Here is a 6000-nt window from a genome sequence, read left to right as displayed (position 1 = left end):
GAAATGCATTTTAACGTATATGTGTCAAATTCAAAATCGTATCTCAACAAAAGATATAGCCTGCCACTTCTCCTACCCTAATCCCCACATCTATTGAGCATGAATACATACAAATTTAAGTTTAAAATACAAAGACTGCAAGGACATGCCACTGTTGACTTAAGTCACAAATAATAAAATGTAAGATTTTAATTGTCCATATATAAACTATAAAATGGCGTAATTGATGATTTTACGACAGACAAAATAACGTGATAAAGATAATTTTTTTGTAGTTGATGGTGGTAGGAAAGATCAATACTTTATGAGCATGTAGTTTTTAATTACTGTTTATTCTTACAGCTTGAATGACAAATACAACTTATTTAAAATTGGTGGCATTCTTTACCAAAACTACAGATTACAGAAACTATCATTGGCATTGACACTTCGAAATTATTTCAATTTTGCGATATGTTTTACGTAGGACACAATTTTTCATTGTTTTTTTTTTTCAATTGGCCTTGCAAAACGACACAGACGAAGGATAATAGTGAATTCACACTCCAAGATGGTCAAATTCCTATCCTGCATTATCTTTGTGCCACTGGCATATCGAAGTGCTTGTGCACTCAAGTAATGTTGTCCAAGACTCAGTGAAACTCGTCATGGCTATATCGTTCTTTTTAGTCCTCTAATGTTCGTGGACTATAGGAATGCGCTTTTTCGTCCGTCCGACATTCCGTCCGTCCGCAATTTCGTGTCCGGTTCATTACTCTGTCATTCATGAAGAGATTTTAACATTACTTGACGCAATTGTCCCCCATGATGAGACAACGTGTCATGTGCAAAACCAGGACCCCTGGCTCAAATGTCAAGGTAACAATTTGAGTTCAAAGGTCAAAAGTTGTTTTTTTCCTACTTAGTCCATAACTCTGACATCCATGCAGAGATTCTACTTGGCACAAATGTACCTCAGAAAAAGACAATGTGTCATGTACAACTTTAGACATCTAGCTCAGAGGTCAAGGTCACACTTGGGAGTCAAATATTAACATGGCATGAACAGGATCTGTTTAGTGTCCGGTCCAGAACTCTGTCATCCATCAAGAAATTACAAAATGTTCCCCATGAAATATTCCCCTGGATGAGAAATGTGTCAAGCGCAAAGCCCGGGACCATAGCTGAAAGGTCAAGGAAGTCAAAGGCAAAAAGGGCTTTTTTTCCTGTCCAGTCTGTAACTGCATAATTCTTAAAGGGATTTTAATATTACTTGGCACAAATGTTCACCATCATTAGACGGAGTGTCAAGCGCAAGAACCAGGCCTCTAGGTCCTAAGGTCAAGGTCACACTTAAAGGCCAAAGATCATATACAAGAATGACTATATCCGGAGAATTTTTAATGGATGGAGGGATTTTGATGTAACTTTGCACAAATGTTCAACACCAAGGGAGTGATTGTCATGCGCAAGAACCAGGTCCATAGGTATAAGGCCAAGGTCACACTTAACGGTCAAAGGTCAAATTCAAGAATGGCTTTGTCTGGAGAATTTGTTCTTCATGCATGGAGGGATTTTGATGTAACTTGGCACAAATGTTCATCACCACGTGGCACCCTAGTTATTAGAATTACTTCCCTTTTATAAATAACTTACATTATAGCGTTTTGATTACTAGCCGTAGGGAAAAAAGTGAAGACCATTTTTCTGTGGTACATGCATGTTACATCCCATTGAGGTGTATTTTGACTTATCTCTACCTAGTAAAATGCTTTGTGTCGACTTATATTATATAGAATTATTTTACAATTATCTTCCCTTTGTTGTTACTAAAAATAACTTATAACATTTTTATAATTTGCCAAAAATATCCATATGAAAATATAGGTGTAAGTGTAATGAAATTTGATATGACGGGTGTATACTGTGACATTCTGGTACTCTTGTTTATATTTATAGATGCTATGGAACAATCAAGAACTGTAGGTTTTTGTATATGTAAATTTTAATCCAAGTGTTTAGTTATAACATATTGTATATATAATACAATATTGTTTATACATCATTGACAGATACATGTATCAGTTCATTATTTTAAACTGCAGTAGAGCAAATTAGGTGCCTTCCAGTAGGGGACTTTGTATTGCATGGCAATATTTCATTCACTTGTTATCAATTATTTCAGAAAAAAGACCCATCTCTGGTGGAACAAATCTGAAATGCAATGTAGAATTTAAGGAAAATTATTTCAAAAAGGAAAAAAAATTCTATAGCTTTTTGCTTGGAAGAAATATTTCTGTTAGCAACATGTGTAATGATTGTAAAAGTGTAATTCTGTCATGTAACACATAACAGCTCTTCATGAGTCCTTTTCAGCCTGTATCAATAAACTGTAAATACTAGAAATGGATTTCCATAAGCCACTGGTGCATATAAGTTTTATTTGATGACATTTTTGCGTCAAAAATATTATGTTCTTCGTCAAGCTTTCCGTGTATAAATGCAGCTGATAATAGAACTTTCCAGAGCAGATTATTATAAAGCCGGTGTATCTATAGACAGAACTTTACTTTTCCGGAAGTTGCGAAAATAAAAGGTCTTGTTTAATATAGTGTCCCTCCCCTCTCCCCCCCCCCCCCCCCCCCCCTCCCCCGCCACCCCCATTGAAAGGGCCAGCCAACCTGGGTAATGAGACACCTTTATTGTGCGTACAAATTACCTCCAAACTCTTTCCACTATGCCAGGCGCCAGGCGAATAGAAGTCGGTAACCATTCATTGAACTAGCTCGCGGCTCACAAATCGGCCATTTCGGAACGAGTCCCATACCAAACATCCCCCGGACGAACGCTTCCCATGGGGCTTCGACCTGCCGATCCCAAGGCGGACGCCTTCATCACTGGGCCCCGGTATCACAATTTGTCACATCTTGTATAAGAAGAAAACAGTTGCATCCATTTATGAGTATTCAAGGATATCCCCTTGATAACTACTAATTACTTTGTTGATTTTTGTCTTGAGAAATTCCCTCGCCTTTGTCTGACGTACAATTACATTTGCAATTATTGTACAATAAAGTTCTAATATGAAAGAAATAATAACATACTATTGCAAACGCTACCTACGACAATATCAGATTGCCCCTATTGGATGTACGCCCGAATTGAATGTACAATATATTGACTAAAGGTTAGGGTTAGGTTAACATAGGTTTGATAATGTACATTCAATGCAAGCATACACTAAATGCGGGAGAATTAATGCCGAACACTCTACCTAACAATTTTTTTCCGTAATGAATTTCAATTTTTATGTGATTTACAATAGAATTAAGATTCGATAAAAAAACAAATGCTATTTAGGAAGGTTTTCATTCCAAAACATTATGATTTGCTTTCATTTTATTTGTCTGAAAGGAGAACAATCTCAAAGAAAATTAGAGAATTCTTTTTGCAAACTAAAGTTGATGTAATGTGAACTTAAGAACAATTAATATATTCGTTTATCATTTTAGCGGTTCTCTCCTTTTTAGGGTTGCATTAACAAAAATAACAACTCTTACAAGACAGTGAAACAGTAATAATCATTTTAACGTGACTGTGGAAATAGCACAGATTCCAAATTGAAATATGATTTTTTAAACCAACACTAGAATATGAGGTTAACAGGATCATCATTGAAAGATAACAATAAAAAAACCTTTTTTTTTGCTAATTTGAATTTGTTTCCTTTATGTTCCTACATGTGTTTATTTATCTGACATTCCGTCAAGCTGTCAGTATTTTCAGCACCTTTTTTTTTTTATCAGATTTTGAAACATCTTTCTGAGATGCATAACGACGTAGTCGAACTTGAAAGAAACTCTTTTCGCGTCGTGAAATTATTTATAATGGAGGCATATTGGTTTAGTGATAACATTACCTCCGACCTGCACTGAAACGTCGCACTTTTGTATCCCGGTGGTGGCCGTTTTTACCTCCATCTTCCCTACCCTTTACGTTGGCGTGAGTGCTTGACGAAAGTGCATGAAGATGTAGACATTGAGTGTAGATAAAACAATATATATAATCAATTCAATAATTTAGATGTAGATGCGTTCAAACTTAATCAAATTGATTTGCCGCTTATATTGATTAAAACTAATTCATGGCAAGTGATCTCCGAAGCCGAATGGTTAAGAAAGCTGACTTCAAATCACTTGCCCTTCCATGCTATGGGCTTGGAATCTTCCTTACGGATGAAGAATTCCTTCATGCTGAGGCAGCCGTCAAGCTGACCTATGAAAGTCCTTTGGATCTTCTTAGGTGTTCGCCAATGACTGAAACAATACCTAGAGGGGAATCTGTGGTCTTCCTATACCATAAAAGCTTGAAAGCCTCCATATTGCCCTACACTTTGTCGGTGTGATGCAAAACTAGACAAGCATTTCGGTTAATTTTCAGACCTTAGCGTTCTGAAGATCAGTGTCATACGGGTTTTACCAACCAGTCGCCATTTCGAAAGTTATTTTCTTAGAAAGTGGGTAACACAGCATATAGTTAGAAATAAAAGATATATGTATAGATACATTTTTTATTTATCTAAAACATCCAAGTAACAGTTACTGCTTTTGATTTACTGTCTTTGTTACATGGTTTTAAATTTCAACGCATTTGAAAAGAAGACCCATGTGTATAAATCTGACCCATAAAAATATCTACAAAATTATTTAGCGTGTATGGTTGCTATATCGTTGAAGTATTGTAAAAATTCATAAAAGTTTATGTTTCTAAGTAGAATTGCACTTTAAAGGTCGAAATATAAAATTAAACATATTCCCGAAAATGATTATTTTTCAAAACTAATCTATGATGAGAAAACCTGATACATGTAGTTCCTGTTACCACTCTTCGAGTTCGATGAAATGATATATATAGCATAAATATAGTATTTTTAACAAATCTTTAAGAAGAAATTAATGAAAAACCATGTTGAAGAATTGTTGGATCAAACGAAAATATTTCTGATGATAACACCGTTATTCTACAATTGACAGATTTACGATTTGAGACCCTAGCTACAGTTTTATCTTGCCTATCAATAGTTTTAGGTTGAAACCACGAAGTGGTTGAGACCCATAATTACCGTATTTCAGACAGTGCAAAAAAATCAGACTAACCATTTTCACTGAAAGACAGATTAATCCGCTGTAAGGTTTTTGCCCGTTTTTTCAGGCTAATCGACAGATATTCTTATTGATATAAACTGTTTTCTGAACATTGTTCTACAGTCGGTTGATATTTTGATACATATGTAATTACAATAAGGTTAAAGAATGTGTCATTTCGCATTAAAATTATGTTTTAAAGTCTGTTGATCCATCAAGCATGGCTAAGTTGAAAAGTGAAGGTGTATTCCTTTAAAACACTTCAGAAAGAACCCAGACGTGACCGAAGCGCATGAAAACATGCCGTGAAAAAATAGTTCAAAACGTATAATAAAGATTTCTCTAGTTTAGCCTTAATACATAATGCACTCGTCAGTAATAAAACAGCATATGATCTGAATCATTTTTTTCTAGTTGTATAGGATATACATCTGCATGCGATTCTTTCTACCTGCCCTGATTCGAATGGCAAGGGAGATCACTGTGTAGGAGTAAGCTAAATGATAAACTGCTTTATTTCATTTAAAAATAGATTTGATTTCTGAATTACTTCCCTTTATTCTTATTTTTTCCTTATTTTTGTAAAGCTTTTATTATGACCGATTCATATAATTTATTATTTTACATTTTATTTTATCGTTTTAATATTTTTTCACTAATTATGTAAAATTGAGTCAAAATATTTGTTTAAGATTTCCTTTTTATAAGTAATTATAACTGTAGTATATAAATTGCTACAATATTCCATTGTAACACAGAAAGCTACACGTTAAAAGTTAAGCAAATGGTCGTGCTGCATGTGCACGTCTGGTTAAATTACATATTTGTCTCAATATTTCATGTAACAACCTTATTTTAGTACTTACAAGATAAATAA

This window comes from Mercenaria mercenaria, unplaced genomic scaffold, assembly GCF_021730395.1.
Source record: "Mercenaria mercenaria strain notata unplaced genomic scaffold, MADL_Memer_1 contig_4679, whole genome shotgun sequence".
Classification (NCBI taxonomy): domain Eukaryota; kingdom Metazoa; phylum Mollusca; class Bivalvia; order Venerida; family Veneridae; genus Mercenaria; species Mercenaria mercenaria.
Note: the sequence above shows the minus strand (reverse complement) of the source record.